Source organism: Staurois parvus, unplaced genomic scaffold, assembly GCF_062004578.1.
Source record: "Staurois parvus isolate SC_StPar_1 unplaced genomic scaffold, SC_StPar_1.0 ptg000282l, whole genome shotgun sequence".
In the NCBI taxonomy this organism is placed as follows: Eukaryota; Metazoa; Chordata; class Amphibia; order Anura; family Ranidae; genus Staurois; species Staurois parvus.
The window spans coordinates 5,897,239-5,919,712 of record NW_028318078.1 but is presented as its reverse complement, the minus strand read 5'-3'; the positions used below and the strand labels follow the sequence as shown (position 1 = coordinate 5,919,712).

At 43.3% G+C, this 22,474-nt stretch overlaps 1 protein-coding gene and 1 pseudogene across 11 annotated transcripts in view; one reads left to right on the top strand and one right to left on the bottom strand.

The window, feature by feature from the left end:
* ERC2 (ELKS/RAB6-interacting/CAST family member 2) overlaps nucleotides 1-22,474 on the top strand; it is a 1,463,345-nt gene that overhangs the window by 705,069 nt on the left and 735,802 nt on the right. The gene's annotated exons all lie outside the window — the stretch shown is intronic.
* Nucleotides 8,676-8,784, bottom strand: LOC149458624 (U2 spliceosomal RNA; annotated as a pseudogene).

Genomic DNA, 22,474 nt, shown 5'->3' with positions numbered 1-22,474 from the left:
TCTGATGCTCTTATTCAATAAATATTTGGATTAGACCTTGAAGTGTCACAAACCTGTGTACTAAATGCTCCTTAATACCCAACCCAGACTATGTTGTCTACTGAGTGTTTTTAATGAGGCAACAGCCCAGGGTCGGGACAAACTCTGCTTACACTACACCTTCATTGGTTGCTATGCCTTTTGAAGGAGGACTTGCTCCAATTTACATCCAGCAGTACCAATACCTCACTTCTACTAGTTCAACGCTATCACACATGCACATCAGCTTCACACTTGATGATGTCACTAAAGAGCCAGCCAGAAAATTGGAGAAAAGTAGCTTTAAGGGACTGGTTGAAGGGCAGAGGGGAAGCCTATGGGGCTGTAGATAATGGTAAGCAATACACTCTATTAGGGCCCCTTAGATTGAAAAGCAGTACAGTAATACCTCGGTTCACAAACTTAATTCATTCCACGACTCTGGTCGCGAACCGAATTGGTCGCAAACCAAGGCAAATTTTCCCATAGGGTTGAATGTAAATCAGGTTAATCAGTTCTGACCCCTGCGAACGTGGCCGCGAACTGAATTTGGTCGCAAACCGAATCAAATTTTCCTATAAGGTTCAATGTAAATAAGGTTAATCCGTTCTGAACTTTTTTTTTGTTTTTGAACCACAAAAATATGAAACAAAGTACTGTATAGTACAGTATGAAGAGAGAGAACACTAACCTTGCTTGAGACGACTTCTGGCATCGAGGATAGGAAGGCGGGTGGGAGGCGGTTATTGTTCGGAGGGAGAATCCCCCTCCATAAGGACATTGGGGAGATCTCCTTCGGGGGTTTCCTCTCTTCTTTGTCTCTTAGCTGCAGGCTCAGTTTTAGTGAAAAATCTGTTTAATGTCACTTCTCTTTTCCTGTGCTGCATAACCCTTCGGAAATGAGAGATCACTTTATCATTCATCAGATTCAACACTCTGTTCATTACAGTTATGTTAGGGTGGTGCTTCTGGTCACCTTCATTACCGCTCTGCACGTTCTGGTCACCTTCATTACCACTCTGCACTTTCTTTTTAACAACATGCTTGCTCTGCACATTCTGGTCACCTTCATTACCGCTCTGCATGTTCTGGTCACCTTCATTACCGCTCTGCACGTTCTGGTCACCTTTATTACCGCTCTGCACGTTCTGGTCACCTTCATTACCACTCTGCACGTTCTGGTCACCTTCATTACCGCTCTGCACGTTCTGGTCACCTTTATTACCACTCTGCACTTTCTTTTAAACAACATGCTTGCTCTGCATATGCTTGTCACCTTCATTACCGCTCTGCAGGTTCTGGTCACCTACATTACCGTTCCATGCTTTGTTCTTCCCACCATGCTTGCTCTGAATTTTCTTTGGAGCCATACTGGTTGTCCGGTACAGTATGTGCTAAAATGCACACAAAAAAGATTTACAGCAAGTGTGTACAGGGATGTACAGTGCTGTACAGCATGTGCTAAAAAGTACACCAAAAAGCTTTTCAGTACTGTAAGTGTCTTCACAGTACACTTTCAGTGTCTGTCTGTGACTACGATCTCGCCTGCAGGAAGTCAGGACCATGAGTCAGAGCAGGAAAAATGGCCGTGGCTTGTGTTCGTGAACCGAAGCAAATTTTTGCGAACTCTTCGGTTTGTGAACTGAGTTGTTCATGAACAGAAGCGTTCATGAACCGAGTTATCACTGTATATGTGAGTGGCTTACAACTTGACCACAATTGACAGCCTTGTTATAAGTCTTTTCATTCACATCTTACCTTGAGTCAAATCACATCCATGGCTTCATCCCTGAGGAGGGGGTCATCTCCCTTCAAATGTGTTGGCTTCTTCTGATGCTCTTTTTCAGTAAATATTTGGATTAGACCTTGAAGCATCACAAATCTTTGTACTGGACACTCCTCAATACCCAACACAGACTTTTCGTCTACTGGGTGCTCTTGATGAGGATTTCAAAGCAGCATCAGCCCTAGGTCGAACCAGCACCTCACTTTTACTATTCCAGCACTATCACACATATGTATATATCAGCTTCAGACGTGATGATGTCAATAAAGGGGCAGCCACAAAAATGGAGAAAAGCAGCTTCAAGGGACTGGTTGAAGGGCAAGAGGAAGCCTGGGGGGCCGTAGAGTATGGTAAGTAATTCACCCTATTAGAGCTCCCAAAACTATACAAGCAGCATAAACTGTATATGTGGGGGGCATTCAATATTTGTTTTTGCAGCTAGCCTGGAGTTTCAATTTAAATACAGCACTCACTTTGTACAGTGTTGCTGTCTTGCTGGCCAAATTGCTGCAGAGTTGTGCTTGCCAGCAAGAGAGGCCCACTTTAGAAGCAGGTGAGTGGTTGCTTTGCTTTTAAGTAATTTTGTTGCTGTTGAGTTGCCACCAGCATCAGACTCACTATAGTAACATGGCCCACGGTATTAAAGTGGTTGTAAACCCTTACATATACCCATTGAAGTGACTGACCTTGGGTGATACACAGAGATTAAACAAATCCTCCTACATAAGTTGTACCTCTCTGCAGTTTTCTCTTCTCTACATCCATTCAATGTGCTGAATTTATAAACTTGTCTGAGTTCAGAAAAAAGGGGGCAAAGATCTGAAATTACACTTTGCAGAGTTCAGTGAGGGGAGCTTGGCGAGGGAAGAGACAGTTCAGTGAAGGAGAGGGAAGAGACAGTCCCCCCAACCAGCCTATAGGAACAGAGCTGAGGCTGTCAATCTGCTGGAGGTCCCTCCCCTGTCACCATTTTTCCTGGTGTCAGGAAAACGTGTCAGAAGTGATTCATGCTGATGGTATGAGAATAAAGTGGCAGATAGAAATTACACTTATATGCTTTGTTTATATTTCATTTCTAAGTTTTACAACCACTTTAATTCCTTTGGCTCAGAATAACAGCTCAGAAACTAGTATTTTATGAAGGAGTTTGACTGTGACTGTCTCGGTGTTCATTTCATGACATCTTTACTCAAACTACTTGAAATGTATTTGATTTTCTACATTAGTTTTGTTCAGCATTTATTTACTTACATGAATATTTCCTGAAGGGAGAAGTTGGTATCTCGTTTTCTAAAAATCATGTACTTACCCGTGTGCTGAGTTTTCTGCTTGCTGATGTATGAACATTGACAGTCTCTAAATTTACATTAGTCTGGTACTAAAGCTAGCCATACACGTTAATGCTTTCAGATTGAAGTTTGTGGAGCCATGTAGTGCCAACAGGGCCACCCAGGCACGATTTCCAGCAGGAGTCCTCCGAAATTCATGCCAGCATAACAGTAGCCATGAAATGTTGGAGGGTTGCGGTCCTAGAGTTGGACAGCACTGGGTTAAAGACTAAAGCTGGGAGTTCTCCTTTTCATGGAAGCTGTGAGGGAATACAGAGTGTTTTGCTATAAGATGAGGTGGTCTTGAGCTGTTTATAACTTGTGTACCTAATGCTGGTGTTTATTTTCAGAACATAAACAACCATTTACAGTCTTCCATCTAAGGCTTCAGGTGCGTTAGGCCTTAAAGCTTTTCAAATATTTTCAGTTTCAGGCCTATAATCCTTTGACGTAAAGTGTTTGGACATCTTGGTGTATGGGACTTTTTAAGGCTGATCACCTCGGACATGGCTCGTTACGCCACATAACACAAAATTGCACACGAAAACAAGCGACGGTGCTCGAGCCTTAATCCTGAGTAATGAAAATGCACTGGATTTATTTACCTATTTCTTGAAAAGCCAAGCGTTACCAAAGATCTGCCATTAATGAGAATATGCTAGTTGCATAAATAAATTGATTGTACATGTCCTGGGTGCCACTTGAGGGGGGCACCATGCCACTCAGAAGTAGTGATTATAAAACATTCCCAGGATCGTTCACCTCACTGCAGGTCTGTAAAAGTTTGCTGACCCAGGGAGACTGCAGAGATGGGAAAACAATATCATGACACTCATAGCAACACAGTATGCCGTGATGGATTAGACTGCATGTTCGGTGCACCAGGTTAGTGAATCAGCCACACTCTGATATGGTGCATAGATCTTGGTGCGTTTTGTGTATATCTTCTAGATCTGTGTAGTAATCCAGTGTGAAACTTTACCTCTGTGTAGGAGCCTCCTGTATTAGGACCAGCCACTGCTGCTCTCTCTCCTTGTGCAAGGTGACTGGTCTTGTATCCGCCCATTCTGTAGTTTTCTATAGGCAACCTGTTGGCTGAAGCCTTCTGGGCCCCTCCCACAGTTCTGCTCTCTGCACTGGATAAGTGCAGCACAGTGGTGATGTCATCACTATCGTTACAAGGTAAAGGCAAATGCCTTTGGTGAATACAAAAGTGAATTTATATCCTTTGTAACCATTGAGAATATATTTACATGAAAGTTTTTGTGCTGGGAATTCATCTTAAACTACTTGCCGACTGGCCCATTCAGATACACTCTTCTGCGCCAGATCACATACATCCAGATAATAGGTGCGCACATGTGTGCCTCCCCATCTGTGCTGCCAATCACCACAGCACAATCTGATCAGCAGGTCCCGGCCAATAATTTATGGCTGGGACCTGCTGATCAGCTTAGCAAATGACAGAATAGAACTCTGTAGAATAGTTCTGTACAGACAGCAGCAATGTGTCATTTTTTTATCCCTGCAAAGAGGAGTAAAAACAGGCACATCACTTAGTAAAATCAGCACATATTACACAGAGTACACATTGTTAGGCACACAGTTAACCCTTTGATTGCCCCTAGATGTTAACACCTTCAAAGCCAGCATCATTACTACAGTAACAGTGTATAGTATTAGCACTGATCACTATATTACTATCACTGGTGATGTCAGTGGCAGTTAGTCAGTTCCCAAAAAGTGTCAGTTAGTGTCAGATTGCCTTCCGCACTATCACAGTCCCAGTATAATCCGCTGATCATAGCTATTATTAATATAAAAATAAATTAATACAAATTCCGGTACATATACCTTAGTTTGTAGATGCAATAACTTTCATATAACCAATTAATAAACACTTATTGGGATTTTTTTGGGCCAAAGACGTAGCAGAATACATTTTGGTCTAAATGTATGGAGAAATTCGATTTTTTTTCATTATTTATTGGATATATTTTATAGCAAAAAGTTCAAAATTTTCAGTCTTTTTTTTCCTTTATATAATAATAATTAAAAAAAAAAGGTGGTGATTAAATACCACTAAAAGAAAGCTCTATATGTGTGATAAAAAATTCACTTCATTTGGGTACAGCATTGCATGACCGTGCAATTGCCAGTAAAAGTAGTGCAGTGCCAAATAGCAAAAAATGCCTTGGTCATGAAGGGGGTAAAATCTTCAGGAGCTTAAGTGGTTAAGAAAAAAAAAATAGAGCTTCAACAGAAAACATCCTTGACCAAAGTTCCTCGGAAGTAGCAAGTCGTGTTTCAAAGCAAGTTTCCCGACTGGGCTGTTCGTGTTCTTTGATGTTTTCCAATCTTTAACTATAGATTGTATTATGTTAATTCAGAAAGAGTCATGCCTTCTGGACTCAACATTCGCTATAGTGGTTGCGGACCTGAATATTCATGGGAACAACAATATCGTTCAAACATATGGCAGTGTTTTCCTCAATCTGGAAGAAAGCTATTTTGTCATAAGTAAACGCAAACAACAAAATATAAACCATCCTTATCCACACGTGTCAGAGTTTAGTGCATATGATTTATGTATGTGTAACAGATTTAAGCATATCTTCCGCTAAGTAATGGATAAGAATCCAGCATGCTTGTACAATAACTTGTGTATACTTTATATGGATGAATGTTAAACGGTACTTCATTATTTAAAAATTCATCCAGTACGGTATTTAAAGTGTACAATATCAGGCAAAAAACAACATTTCTTCAATACGTGCACATACTGTATGCCTGTGTTTCACCCCTATAATGACCCGCATGTACCGTTGATCTGCTAGAAAAGATCTCAGCTTTTAAGGCTGGCCATACACTGATTGAAATTTGGTCCGTCCAGCAAGTCTTGCCTGCACTTCATTTATTCTGTGGCTGTCCCTGCTGAACAAAATGAGTGTTTGATCAACTTCTGTCGAAAGGGACATGCTGGAAAACATTCCAGCAATTTTCCGCCAATTAGCTGCAGCCGCTGGTCAGTGTATTCTGACAGCAGCAGGTCCCGCTGTCAGAATACATCTCAGTGGAGGGGTTGGGGGGAATTCTTCCATCCATCTCATTTGTGTAGATGGAGGAACCTGTTGTTTTTTTCCTTCAACCCACTGGCCTATGACCAGCTTAAGTCCCATTGTAGGCTGACAGCACTCAGCATTCTTTTGGATTCAGTGGTATCAGCCCTGTCCAGTTATCTTTTGCTAAACTAACTGGTATATTTAACAGACTGAAAGTTAGCAATGAAGTTTATTTATTTATTTATTACAGGTACTTATATAGTGCCGTCAATTTACGCAGCGCTTTACATATATATTGTACATTCACATTAGTCTGTAACCCTCAAGGGGGCGTACAGTCTAAGGTCCCTAACTTACATTCATACATACACACACTAGGGCCAATTTAGACAGGAGTCAATTCACCTACCAGCATGTCTTTGGAGTGTGGGAGGAAACCCAAGTACCCTGAGGGAACCCACGCAGGCACAGGGAGAACATGCAAACTCCAGGCAGGTGGTGCCTTGGTTGGGATTCAAACCAATGACCCTAGTACTGCCAAGCGAAAGTGCTAACCATTTAGCCACTGTGCTGCCCATTTATAGTTAGAATCTACATAAACTTTAAAATTACTGACAAAATTACATAATACAATCTCAAATAGGCAAGATTTGGAGGCCATCACCGCTTTGAAAACCACAATGACTAAGAGAAAATAGCAGCAAATTTTGATTTACATGAGTAAACAATGTCAATTCAAACTGTAATGCAGCAATAAGTGACTATTAGTGCCTTACTTAGAGCTGGCGTCTCCAGATCTCCGGTTGCATTTTTAGTTTATCTTCAAAGCACTATCCACAAAATCTCGGTGCCTTATCATGCAGGTGTTGATTGTAATTTACATGATTCATCTGTCCTCCCCCTGCAATTTCCTATTGGCCATTGAGGACACCCATCACATTTGTTGGCTAGTAGGAAAGCACAGGGCAGGTGCCAGTGACCAACCACAGCTATTGTCATAATGGAGTGCTTGGATTTTTGAAACCGTGTAACACTGAGAATTATAAAATGAAGTCGCATTTGCTATATGGATCTGGGGCAACCCAGATAAAATATATCCATTGGTAAAATAAAACAAGTCCATTGGTTAATGATAAAAATAAGACCATTTCAAAAATAATTCCGTAGGTTAGTCCATTGGTTCACTTTAACACTTTTTAAATTGCTGTTACTTAGCAGAAGGAAATTATGTATGTTTTTTTTTTAATTTTTAGGTTACAGATTAGCAGATAATCTTTGTGAAAGGGAGTCATCAGAGTTCAGACTGGTTGATCTGCCCTTATGACAGAGACCATGTTACCAATAGTTTGGGCTTATGGTGATATAATTGGCCCGATATAATTGGGGGCCGGGAACAGCATTTTCTGTGGGAAAGGTAAGCATCTCCATGCTTCTCTCTACTGTATGTTTTGTTCATCCCAGCAAAAGGTTAAATGAGAAGTTTGGGGTTTTACAAAAACAAACACCCATGCTCACCTCCATGCTGCAGTTGTCCCCTGCTAGCTCTAAGAACTGAGTGATCAGATGACTACTGATTGTTCAGTTCTCCATCTGCCCTGAGCAGAGAACTGTTTTTTTTTTTTTTTTTTTTTTTTTAAAGTCCGCAAACGTGCAAACTACAATGAAAAACCCGTAAGTGTTTCACAAAAAAGTGCAAGTGCAAAAACACCACACAAAAAGTGCACTTAGGGGTGTGCTTTGTCCTACCCCCGAAGGGGTTGGACCACTACCCTGATCCCCCGAGGCACGAAGCTCCTGACAGGGACAAGGTTCCCATTTGGTCCTCCTGGCCAAAAGGCCTGGTGGACCACCGTTCCTTATGTCCAGCTGAAGCCGGACATCCAGTACTTGGTCAGGGGGCTCTCCCGAAGAGAAAACCCCTAGGAACAGGGGAGGAAGGAACCAAAAGGCGACACATCCTCCCTCTAGACTTCAGGGCAGGCCCGAGGACCCACACCCATCATCATAAGAAGAAAACACACACATAAGTAAAAAGTGACAAACGTGGGAGTGTAAAAATAAATAAATAAATAATGAAATAAATCTATAAAAATAAAAAAGTGGTCGTGCCAAATCGTGCACTGACCAGGCCCTGAGGCCTATAGCAAAAAAATTGCCCAGGACTTGGCCAAAAGGCCCGGTCCTAGAGGCGCAGTGCAAAAAGTGTTTAAACGCAGTGACCATGTGCTCTTTCACAACATGGGGTCCCACAACCAAGTGCTACTCAGAGCACCCCTGAGGCGTCTACTCAGGGGGCACTGTGTTTGCGGACTCTCTGCCTTCCCAGCCCCTGGCCAGACCAAGGTAGATCCGTCCAAATCAGGAGGTACTGGGTCCTTCCAGCTTTCTCAGGGGAATTACTCCCAGGGCCCCAGCTTAACTCGTGGCGCTCCCCAGTTTCTGTCCCCCCGATACTGGCCTTCCAGACCCCCATCATACCAGTGAGGGTACTATACAACAGACAACAGCTAGAATGGCTGGGAGCACCCCCACTGGACACTGATAAGAACAGATACTACACTTGATCTTAGCCAAAAGGCCGAGAAGCGATGAACTGTTAGTCACCACTCTCTGCTCTGTTCCTCCAGTGCTCACTGGAGCTCCAGGCAGGAGTGAGGGTGGGATTGGCTGGCTTAGTCTCTCAGCAGTTCATTGAGAGGCTGATCCAGCCGCCGATCAGGCATCTGGCTGGATCCAAACAAAAAGTCAGGATCCTTCCTGGGCCTGGAGCGGCTATTTGATGTCAGCTGACAGTGGACTTTAGCCCACTGTTGGCTGATTCTGGATCACAGGAGTACACAAGTAAGTGCACTGCGGTGACCCAGAGGAGAAACATGGCCAAACATGCTTTGTCCATACTTTCCTTTTAACATAACCTCAGTTTGAAGTCTATTCCAAGCATCAACTACTCGTTCAGTAAAAAAAAATATTTTCTCAGATTAGTTTTGAACTTTCCTTATGCTAGTTTGAAGTCATGTCCCCATATTTTTGATCTTGGCTTCATATTTGAAATACTGCCTTCCTGAACCTTATTTTTACTTTGATGTAGTTAATGGTTTCAATCATGTCTGTCCTTTCCCTTCTTTCCTCCAGACTGTGCTGAAGTCTCTCCTGATATGTTTTATTGTTCAGACCTTTCTCCATTTTGTTGCTGGTCTCTGGACTTGTTCTATCATTTTATAAGTGAGGTCTTCAGAACTGGACACAGTATTCCAAAGGATATATAAAATGATGCAGCGCTACTCACATCCCCTAAATAAATACATACATATGAATGTAATTAATTAAAAAACCCGTGACAAACTAAATGACACAAGTGATTATATCCTAAGCAGGATATGATGGTGATAGTGAATGGTAGTCCATCATATCCTGCTTAGGATATAATCACTTGTGTCATTTAGTGTATGTGTCACATTGCATGGATGTGCATTGTTTCACTGTTTTTTTTTTCACTTATTTGATTTAAGATTGTAACACGTGTATGGAGTTTTAGCTCCAGTTTGATTTCACTATCGTGTTTGTTTACACAGTTTGTCACGGGTTTTTTAATTAATTACATTCATATGTATGTATTTATTTAGGGGATGTGAGTAGTGCTACATCATTTTATATATGTATTGTATTCAGTAAATCATTGGTATGTGATTAGATGTTAGCAGCTTCTCTTAGTAGTTTATTGTATTTAGGAATAGAAGCGCAGGAGGTTCACACCATTACAGTATTCCAAAGGAAGTCTGACTAAAGGTCTGTAGAGGAATCAGGACCTCCTTCCTCCTGCTGGTGACCCATCTAGTTATTTGTTTGTTTCAGGTAATTATATAGCGCTGTCAATTTATGCAGCGCTTTACACATATATATTGAACATTCACATCAGTCCCTAACCCTCAAGGGGTGTACAATCTAAAGTCCCTAACTTACATTCATACATACACATACTAGGGACAATTTAGACAGGATCCAATTAACCTGCCACCATGTCTTTGGAGTGTGGGAGGAAACCGGAGTACCCAGAGGAAACCCACACAAGCACAGGGAGAACATGCAAACTCAATGCAGAAGGCACCATGGTCAGGAATTGAACCCATGACCCATTTACTGCAAGGCAGATGTGCTAACCACTAAGCCACTGTGCTTCCCAGTTATACCTAAAGATCTACATAGACCTGGGATGTCCAGGGGTGTCAAACTCAATTTCATTGCAGGCTGCATCAGCATTATGTTTTCCCTCAAAGGGCTGGTTGTATATGTACAATTATTTAAATGTATCTACTTTTCGTCATAATACATAATTGTTAATTTTTTGTAATCATCAGACAAGTATTACCAAATATTACTAATATTACCTTGTGCTGTTGCTGGGAAGAAGCTGGGAATGGAGAAGGGAAGCAGAAAGTGCAGTGTCTGGAGGAGGACCATAGGAGTCTGCTGAATGCTAAAATCAGGGGAGGCGGCGATGAGGGGGTGCTGCTTCTGCACAGAGAGGTGCAGAATCTGAAGGAAGATTTCTGTCCTCTGCTCTGCTGCTGACTGCTGAGTCAAGGTGGGGTTGGAGACAAGGGGGTACCGAAGCTGTAGGAAAGGTTTGAGGACCACATGAAATGGCCTGGTAGGCCAGATTCGGCCTGCGGGCCTTGTGTTTGATACATATGATATAGGCTAATCAGGACTTCCTTCTTCCTGCTGGTGACCAATCTAGTGACACATCCCAGAATTCTGTTTGAATTTATCACTGCCTGGCCACTCTGTTCATTTAGCAATTTTCTGAAATAAGTATCCCCCCCCCAAAAAAAATATTTTTCTTCTGCAGTGTTGGCCCACACTGCAGCCCCAATATTGTACTGTATCAAGGCAATCTTTTTCCCTGGGTGTTTATTTTACATTTAGAATCAATAAACTGCATTGAACATCATTAAAAGCAGCACTATGACTTATTTGAACAGCATGTTGGTTTGTGGATTAGTGCTCGTGTTGAGCAGTGCTGAAGTTCTCATTTCAATTCCCACCACGAAGAATACATTTGTATTGTCTCACCATTCATTCCCTTTTCAGTGGAGAAAAGAGAACAAATTATTCACTGTGAATACAAGCCATTCACTTATTGGCTGAGTCAGAGATCTTGGCAGTGATGCTCTGCATTCAAGGTTTGGCAGAAGACTCGGTGCTCGTCATTCTCAGTGATCCATCTACATCCAAAGTCATTTATCATTCAGCTGCTTCCTTGTTGTGAAAAGCTTCTATCTATAATCTATTTAGCCAAAAACATTCCATAAACATAACCATTGTTAATGAATCCACAAGAGGATGGGGGCTAAAGTGCGGGATGGCAAACAGCCTTACAATCTTCAGATCTGCAGTTCCATTTTAGGATTATGGATTACAGTCTGCTGAGAAGTGGCTGCAGTGCCGCATAAGCTAGTAAATGCATTAAGCTTGGGGTTTTTGGCAGGAACATTTTTGAATGTGCCCTCTCTCCCCAGGGCTGACCCAGTGGATGAAATAGTAGATGTGTGTCTGACTGTAGGCACGCCTTCTTCAAAGATCAACATTCGTACACACTTTAGTCACCTTTTATACGCAGTGCTATTGACATTAAGCAGAAAGGCCAGGCTGACAGCGCAGTGCGTTACACCGGTTGCTCTGCTTTCTCTGCATGGTTTATCTAAGGAGACTCAGCAGAAAATTACACAGCCTAATTGTTTTCAGCCTGAAGGAATTCTTCAGCAGATATGCAGGGCCCATACAAAGCTATATGTCACTGTGATAGCAGGATATATTGGCATCACTGTCAGAAGTAGCTTGTGCATGAATCAAAAGGCTGGGACAGCTTCTGTCTTTATAAACAGGGACCAAGAAAGGTTCAAATGCCCTGGAGCAAATTAAACCAAAAATCTTTTTCCAAGATGTTCTTGTATGGATGGTAGCCAAGGGAGCTGCAAAAGCTAGTAATTGTTCCAACAACAATTGACTTCTTAACTATGAAGATGGTGATTTATCTATCTGCCATGAAAACAGTAATTGTGCCTTTGTCAGTATTTCACCCATTTTGGCCTCAACAATCCAGATGCGATACCTTTCCCAGACCCAGCACATATAGAAGCAATATACATGGAAAACATCCGTACCCGAGCAACAGCCCATACGTTAATATAAAAAAAATATATATATACGCAATATTTACTTTTTTGCAATAATCACATAAAGCCTTAATAATAATAAGAATGATAAAAATGATATCCGGATTGTGAATGCCAGTCGGTAATGTCCCTTGGCCACGCCCATACCAGCCCCTATACCGATATATTAAAACACAGCCCCCTCTGCCAATCAGGTTTAAGAAAGGAGCTGATTGGTGCTCCGAAACGCGTCACTTTGGCAATTCAGGTTCCTTCTCCTGATGTCACGTCTAGTCGTGCGTTCCACGGTGGTTCCAGCATTACTTCTGGTCCTGCGTCTGTCAGGACTTCCTACAGCGGTGGTTTACCGTGGTCTGCTACCACCCTGCCCTGGCTTCTGTCTTCCACACGGCCACCGATGGACTCGTGGATCCATTATTGAGGCCTGCTTCATTTTACAAGTGCACTATTCATCTACATATGTGATCGCAATACTGATGTTTTTAATAAAGTGTTTCAAATGCTGCACTTAGTGGCACCCCCTTGTCTTCTCTCTTGTTAATACAGAAGAGATCCATTCCAGTCTTCTTGGTGGAGCTGCCTACATGGTGCATAATTAATTTATGGACTATTTTAGTAGTTTGGACTTTATGGATTTATATATTTGTTACTAATTTGGCTCCTACAGTATGTCCCATGTAGACCAGGGTTGCACCATAGAATTTTATTGAAAACGGCACAAGTAAATGCTCCCACTGCTTTAGCAAATCCGCTACAGATGGGCAGAGCACTGGATCAAGTGAGGACTCATGTAAGTATAAGGGGGGAGAGGGGGCGATGCTGTTACTGGGATATTTTTTTACCATAATGCAGGTAATGCATTAGGGTCAAAAAATGTTTAGGTTTTACAATCACTTGAAAAAATATTTCCCTTATAAGCTAGGAGCAGGCTCCTAGATTGGTGTCATATTAACAAAGCAATGAGATCAACATAGTAAGGGCAATGACAAGGCAATCACATGTCTAAACAATGGATTACGGTTAGCTCCAGGATCAGGTTTATCATTAAGTTGTTCCTTACCACAATGGATATTTCCATTTGATTGGTGGTGGGATGCACTGTGGTGCTATTCAGTTTGAACAGAACCCCAACAGAGCTTGCAAACACATTCCAACATGTGTGCACCAGTGTGCCACAAATCATAGATGGTAGCCATCTGTGCATTGCAATGTTGTCCCCTGAAAAAAAAAAGTTAAAACACAAAATACTTCTCATTTCCATATGTGTGGTAACACACACTGCAACATGCTAGAAAGGTGTGAAAGGGGCATGGAGTTCTTAGGGTTACACTTAGCATTAGAGATAACATTTTTTTTTGGAAGAAGAGCAGGCTGGGTTAGTTTAGGAACTTCCCTAACCCTTAAGAGTCCTTTTAAAAAAATGACCAATAAACAGCCATAATTTCACCTTAATGACTCAAATGCATTTTGGCAAGTAGCAGGGATGGATAGGTTGCCTGATTTTAGCTTCTTCATCTTGCATTTGCAGTCTTTTTTTTCTCCATTTTCTTCCTTTGTTGCCATCTTAAGATATTTCGTATTTGAATTCACACCATTAAATTTTGTGTTCTCAGAAAATGCTAAAAACTCACTGCAATTTTTCTCTGACACATTTTTATGTTAAAGAACAGCATATAATGAAACACTTCTCTTATCCCTGATATGCAACATCCGTTTTAAATAGGCATTGTTCTGGATATCTTTTATAAAAATGTCAGCTAATAATGTGTGAAATTTTAATTTGCCATGTGCTTAGTTGGTGAAGTAAACACAGGCATTGAATCTAAACTCCAGACAAACATTTGAATACACAGATACATTACATAGACTATATGGGAGCTGCTTTATCTGCCAAAGGATTTGTATGTCTATCCATTCAGTCCTGAGATTTACATGGCACAGCCAGGGGGGTGACACCACTTTCCCTGTTGCAGTTAGGTAGCACAGTGGTGTCATCTCCCTACCTCTAGCCTGCTGATTGGACAGTGAAGGAGCAGCAATGAATTGGTAATATCATCCCTTTAATCACTGGTCCTCTCCTGTCACTTTGTTCTTTGTCAGAACATTTCCATGCAGCATGCCTAATTGACAGCTAGTACTGCCCTCCCTCTCCCAGTCTGGGTGTTGCTGTACAGCAGATTTTGGGAGGCTGACTCCAAGGAAAAAACGAGAACCTGAAATTGTAATGCATGGTGAGCTTTAGGGAAGCTGCTGAACTAAACAAGAATGTCCAGACCTGACTTGCAGTGTTTTATGCTGGATCTTATTTTATTTCCTTTAGCAACACATGACAGAAGATGTTTTTATGACCATTTGGAGTTATAAAAGTGGTGAAGAAAACCTTGAAATTATTATTATTTTTATTATACAGTATTTATATAGCACCAATAGTTCGCTCAGCACTGTACATTACAATGGGAGACAATACATGAGACAGTACAATAACAATACAATGCGATACACGAGGGATTCGAGGGCCCTGCTCCTTGGAGCTGTGGGGGATGGAGTGTTAGGAAGAGTGGAGGAGATTGGCAATTAGCAGGGGGCGGGGTAGGCTTCCCTGAATAGGTGGGTTTTCAGGGTGCTCCTAAAGGAGAGGAGAGTAGGTGATAGTCTGATGGATTGGGGTAGGGAGTTTCAGAGGATGGGTGATGCCCTGGAGAAGTCCTGGAGGCGGGCATGGGAGGAGGAGACCAGGGAACTAGAGAGAAGGAGGTCTTGTGAGGAGCGGAGAGTGCGTTTTGGGTGGTATTTGGATATTAGGTCGGTGATGTAGTTTGGGGCAGTATTATGGACAGCTTTGTACATCAGTGTTAGCATTTTGAATTTGATCCGTTGTGCAATTGGAAGCCAGTGGAGGAATTGGCAGAGGGGGGTGGCGGAAATGGAGCGGTTGGTAAAGTGGATGAGTCTGGCTGCCGTATTCAGGATCGACTGAAGTGGGGATAGCCTGTGGTGAGGGAGGCCAGTGAGGAGGGAGTTGCAGTAATTGAATCGTGATATGATGAGGGAGTGGATGAGTTGTTTAGTGGTTTCTGGGGTTAGGAATGGGCGTATTTTGGCGATGTTGTGAAGGTGGTGTCTGCATGAGTTTGTTAGCGATTGGACTTGGGGCTGGATGGATAGATTGGAGTCAAGAATGACACCAAGTACTCTGGCTTGTGGGGTGGGCCTGATTGTGGCATTGTTGGACGTGATGGAGAAGTCAGTGGGGGCGGGGGTGCGCGTGTCGGGGGGAAAACTAGGAGCTCGGTTTTGTTGAGGTTCAGTTTAAGGAAGTGGAGCGACATCCAATCTGATATGTCGTTCAGTAGGCTAGTGATTCGGGTGGAGACTGAGGGGGTGAGGCGAGGGGTCGAGAGATAGATTTGCGTGTTGTCAGTATAGAGGTGGTAGTTGAAGCCGTGAGAGTGTATCAGTTGGCCAAGGGAGGAGGTGTAGATGGAGAAGAGAAGGGGCCCGAGGACAGAGCCTTGAGGGACCCCGACAGAGAGGGGGAGTGAGGGGGAGGTGGTAGCGTTAGAGGTAATGCTGAAGGAGCATTGTGATAGGTAGGATGAGAGCCAGGAGAGAGCGGAGTCTCTGAGACCAAGGGAGTGTCATATTTTGAGGAGGAGGGGGTGGTCGACTGTGTCGAAAGCCGCAGAGGGGTTGAGGAGTATTGCTTGTGCACTTGCCTGTCTCTGTCGTCATGTGCTGGATTGTTACAGCTAAGATTACTGCTACAGTATACACATCTTCACACGCTACCAGTGTACCTTTAAAATCTACCAATTTTTCAGCCAGTGATCATTAATGTTATAGTAAAATCACCTTACGTCTTCTTTGGTGGTCCCCCGCCAGTGCTGTCTACCTCTTCCTCGTAGTGTCCCCTTAGCAAACTGTGTGCTATGGGGGCACCCACATGGGTGTGCTTCTGAGACAAGCAGTGTGCATCCATAGACATGCAATGCATGGCTTGGCCTGCCCCCGCTCTCTCCTCATGGGATTTGCCTATGGCTCCCGCTGCTCTAATTGAAGCCTGTGAATCCAGGAAGACAGGACAGCAGGGCTGCTGGTGGGGACAGCGCTGGATCATGAGAGGTGTCAGGTAAATGTTTAGGGAGTGGGGGCAGAAAAAGAAGTGGCATGTTTTTTTACCTTAATGTGGGAAATGCATTACGGTAAAAAATGTTTTCCTTTATAACCACTTTAAAGAGCAACTCTGTGAAACAAGTAAAAGCTAGACCTGACTGATATCTATTGATAAAAATTAGTCACAACCAGGTTGCGATATAGACTGCAGGCAATTCTAGTCCAAATAATGAATATCTGAGAGATACTTCTCTTTTGCATTTTTGCAAAAATATACGGTATACCCTTTTCTGTTAAACTGTTTTATCCTCTCCACTCCTTGAATCCACAGTGAAGAGGTGTCACCATTATGATCTACTTCATCCCCAGTGAAAACCCCCAGTAGTTGATTTATTTTTGCTAATATCTTACAAATGATCTACTAGATTTTTCATCCTCCTTGATCATTTTAATGCAATCCCCAGCAGTAGCCTATTCTCACCTTCCCTTTGCTCCCCCACTACTTTGTTTGCTGTCAGAAATTAACAGAATTACCCAGTACGTCCAGCAGAACCGAGAAATGGGGTGGGCAAGAGGGAAGCGGAGCAAGGGGGCGGAGAATGGACACATGGCAGTAAACCCATTCTATGGCATGCATTAACACATGGGGAGGGGGTGCAGTTCCATATCCTTGCCCTGGGTGCCAGACGAACTTTTCCCGGTACTGACGTCCAGGTATAGAGCAATCAACTTTTTCCCATGTGTCAAAAGCTGCTTTTTGACAATAGGCTGCTTAGGCAGTAAGCTCAGACTTAGGTTGGGGGGGGTAATAAAATCATGCAGTTGAGTCGTGCTTTTATCACCCACCAACCGTTACTCCGTTCGGCTGCAGAGGCAGCGGGCAGGTCTGTACACATGCTGCAGCCTTAATGCTTTGTTTTACAGCCCTGGCAGGAATGATATTCCTTGTTGTATTTAGCAAGCGCAGCACCCACCAAAATCGCCCCATTCAAGGGAACCACATACATTGTACGTGTGCTAGTGAAGGGTTGAAAGGTTTACAGCAAGCAGTGAGGAGGCGATACATGGCCTCCTCACTACCATTCAAATGCTCTCTGTAGAGCAAACTGAACAGACCAAAGCTAGTGTGAACAAGCCCTACAGGTCATATTGGGCATCTTCTCTTTGATCTTGGTGGTGAATGCAGCATTGGAGGAACAAAGGGAAAAAAAGTATAAACTGTTGCAGTGGCCAGCTTTAAAGCCCAACTTCACCCACTTGTTTGTCCCTCCCCCTGTCCCCTCCTGAACCTCTAAGATAACCTTTTTCCAGGTGTCTTTGGTTCAGTCCGGTGATGTCACAGGTCCTCCTCTCCTTTTCCTTTGAAGGTGGGAATCCTGAATACTGCAGAAATTAGTGCCGCATACTGTAATAACATGGCACCATTGTCTGTAGCATTCTCATATGAGTCCAGGGTTGACCCTTGATGACCTTGGCTAACAGGAAGTGGGTTCAATGATTCTGGATGTCATTCGAAAAGGAGTGGTACTTGATTGATGATCAGATGAGTTTGCGAGGGACAGTGCCCGAGATAGGGTGAATAGTGCTGCCACAGCTGGACCTGGGCTTTTATATGAAGTTGTTGCTCTCCTCTTCATGGGCAAAGTGTAGGTTTACTTTAAAGTGGTGTTAAAGAGATTGTAACCCATCCACGACCCATTTTCAATGCCCTGGCTGAGGGAAGAAGGTTCTCACCCACGATTTGACAGTACATTACCCCTTTGATGTAGTGCAGTTTTCCTGTCCCCTTAGCAGAAAAACACCCCCAAAGCAGAATGTTTCCACCACCATGTTTGAAAGTTGGGATGGTGTTCTTGGGGTCATAGGCAGCATTCCTCCTCCTCCAAACACTGTGAGTTGAGTTGATGCCAAAGAGCTAGATTTTAGTCTCCTCTGTCCACAACACTTTCAACCAGTTCTCTTCTGCATCATTCAGATGTTCAGTGGCAAACTTCAGAGGGGCCTGGACATGTGCTTTCTTGAGCAGAGGGACCTTGCGGCACTGCAGGATTTCAATCCTTGTTGGCGTAGTGTGTTACCAATTGTTTTCTTGGTGACTGTGGTCCCAGCTGCCTGGAGATCATTGACAAGATCCTCACGTGTAGTTCTGGGACGATTCCTCACTGTTCTCATGATCATTGACACTCCACGAGGTGAGATCTTGCATGGTGCATCAGACCAAGGGAGACTGACAGTTGTTTTGTGTTTCTTCCATTTGTGAATGATTGCACCAACTGTTGTCACCTTCTCACCAAGCTGCTTGACGATAGTTTGGTAGCCCAGTCAAGCCTTGTGTAGGTCTACAATCTTGTCCCTGACATCCTTGGACAGCTATTTGGTCTTTGCCATTGTGGAGAGTTTGGAATCTGATTGTTTGATTGCTCCTGTGGACAGGTGTCTTTTATACAGGTAACAAAATGAGATTAGCAGCACTCCCTTTAAAATACTGCTTCTAATCTCAGCTTGTTACCTGTATGCAAGTGTCAGGAATGGGCTCAGCACAGGTGGTGCTGGGGCTCACATGCCTTGTGGGCTGCAGTGCCGGTGCTGGCCAGCGGGTGCTCTCGGCGGCCAGAGTCTCACTCCTGCGGTCAGGCCATCACCTGAGGCTGATTGCAGAAGGTGTATTTGGGCAATGGCCAGACCTGCAGTCAGTGCCTTGGTGTTTGTTTCCCATGAGCCCCTGTATAGGGTATCCTGTGTTCCTGCATATCTGCCTATCTGATTTGTTGCTGACCCTGCTTTGATCATGACCTCTGCTGACTTCTCCTGCCCTGATCCCTGGCCTGTCTGACTTTTCTTGGATACCCTCATTGGATCTGACTATTTTGTGCCTGTTGCCTTGTACCGCGCTGTCCCCACTGTTACCGACCTGGCCTGTCTGACTACGCTTCTGCTCAGCCATCCATCCATCCGTCCTGCACGGACCCATCCGCCTCTTCACGTCAGGCTCTCCTCCAGAATATACCTCTGGCGGATCCCTCTACCACGGGCGGGTGTACTCAGGGACCATGACCTGGTCCCTGTCTGCTCCAAGTCCATCCCCACCATCAGGGGCCCTGGTGAACAAGCAGACTGGGACTTAGACTCCACACTCTGGGGAATCCTATTCCGTGGGTTGCTAGAGGTACCATCAGACGGTGCATTACAGACCCATAAGGCCTGCCTGACCATTCCAACTCTCCAGCCCTGACCACGCCTGTGTTCCCACACATTTCTGGTCATACCTGGATCCCTGAATGCAAGACACCTGGTAGCCAGATATCCTGCTGAGTGATAGGGGATCAAATACTTATTTCCCTCTTGAACATGCAAATCAGTGCATTATTTTTTTAGACATGCATTTCTTTTGAATTTTTTATTGCTATTCTGTCTCTCAGTGTTACAATACACCTACCATTCAATTTTTAGACTGATCATTTCTTTGTGAGTGGGCAAACATTCAAAATCAGCAGGGGATCGAATACTTATTTCCTTCACTGTATATTGCAGCTTACCAGTCATAGGCTGTGTGGCTGCATTCTTTTCTTTTTTTTCCCTCTGTTTTCATCTGGTGATCTGGCCAGTAACATACCTCCTGTAGTAGAGTGCTCCCACTCTGGAAGAAGGAGCACAGAGGGAACCTCTGGAAAGCAGCATTATCAATCTGGGAGGAGGGGAATGTTAGGTGTACTAGATGCTTTAGATACACTTACAAATTGAAGCCATACTCCAGCTAACATTTTATCAGCAGTCAGAGCAACAGATTTTTTTTCCATTGGGGAAAAAGATTTTACATAAATAAAAGCTGACAATTGTAAGCACCCCTGTCAGTGGTAAATGGTTTGTCTCAACCCTTTAACTGCTACATCCGCAGGACAGCTTGTTCTGTAGAAAAATAATAGATGTACAGGCAGGATCACTAGGTGAACAAAAGAAAGTAAGCCTAAAAAAGAAAACTAATGTAGCCATTACATTTAAGAAATGGTAAGCTGCAATGTAGTAAATGTTTGCATTGAGTTTAATACCACTTTAATGAACTCGTACACAAGACATTTAGTATTAACTTTTTGTTATATTATGTATATTCTCAATATGTTAAGGTAAAGTTTCAGCACAGTGTTACATTGTATTTTTCTCTAAACTTTCCCGGCCACACAAAAAAGCTGTCACACCCTTCAAGCTTTTAGGAAAGGCCAAGTAGAGGACAGTGGAAATAAAGATTAAAGACTGCAGTGGAGGAGAGGTTAAGCACAAAGACTGCTGTTTTTTTCCAGGTCATTCAGTGAATAATTGGCACTTATAGGATTTAAACAAGTCCCCTCTCCCCCTTCACTACTCTCTGCACTTGTGTTATAACTGACAACTGAATAACATTACTCAACAAACTTCAGTCTTTACCGGGGCCGTTGCATATACATTTACACATACATTTGTTTTGCGTCTCTGTGTTTTATTGCATTTTGATATTGTTTAAAATGGTTGCTGAATAGCGTTGATACACTGAGCTGATTCTGTGAATTTGATAGCATACAGTTGAATTGAAATTTGACAATTTAATTATTCACATCCCAAGTTGGCATGTTGGTCAGTTTAGGAAGCAATAGGAAAATCTTTAAAGGACAACTATTGCAGAATTCGTTTTTTAGCTTTAGCGAGTGTGAAATGGGCACTAGAATCTTTGGGCACAGAACTCCTTCTAAGGAGGTAAGATCTATACCCTAAGGTCCCCCATATTTTCCCGTCCTGGGACCACAACCTCCTTAACAGTTATCTTCATGCTTACCCTCCCTGTATCCCAGCACTAATCCTCTCACTGACCCGACTTGTAAACCTACCACAACCCCTCTATCTAAGCCTGAAACAAACCCTCCTGTAATCTAAACCAGCCTTTCTCAACCAGGGTGCTCGGGCACCATGTAGTGCCTTTGGGCTTCTTCAGGGATGCCTTGGCAAATGCCCAAAAATTGTATATAAGCCAGCAGGTGGATCAATCCTGCCTTTTAGTACACAAAGCCACAGGTTTTCATTGTGCACTTTTATGACCTTCTAGTCGCCAGCATCCTAACAACCAATGGCATCATCAGTTGATAAGGAGGACGTCGGGTGCATGCACATCATCCTTCCTTGGCCCTCCCCTGCCCCTCTCTGTCAGCACTGGGTTCATATTAGCAGATTGTGGGAGCAAAAATGTGAGCGACACACTGGAATACTAGTTAGTACCAGTGTGCAAAGGTGTATTTGCTTTGGAAGAACAAATCACCTCTAAAGTTGGGTGTACTGGATGGATGTAGAATAGTTTTTTACATTTTAGATTGGGGTGCCTTGAGATTGTGCAAAATGTTGAAGGGTGCCTTGAGATTATCCATAATTTTAAAGGGTGCCTTGACTGAAAAAAGGTTGAGTAACACTGATATAAACCCCAACACAAAACCTTTCTGCAACCCCAACACTAACCCTCCCTATAAACTAAAGTAGAAGTTAAAACTTGTTTGGCTGTACTTCTCCTGTGGATCACAGGAGTGCAGTTCTTTCTGCACTCCTGTGACCCATTTTAAGTGCTAATGGGTCAGCTAATGTCCACTGTTGGCTGACGTCACTCAGCCGATCCAGGATCCATCCAGATATCTAAACCGGCAAATGTCTCAGCCTGTCAGAGATGTACTGAGAACCTGAGCCAGCTGCTCCCACCACCTCCACAGCCCAACGTGGGGGGAAGGGGCAGAGCGGATGGTGGTGATTGACAGTCAACACTCTGCTCAGTGTGGCAAGGAGAACTGAGTGATCAGCAGTGTCTGATTGCTCAGTTCTCACCCTTAGAGCTGCAGGAGACAGATGCATCATCGGAATAATGCTGCATCCACCTAGTTAAGTATGATTAAAAAAAACTTGTCTTTTAACATGAACTTTCCCCTATAATCTTAACCCTAGCCCTTCCTGTAACAACAACCCTAACACAAACCCTTCCCATAG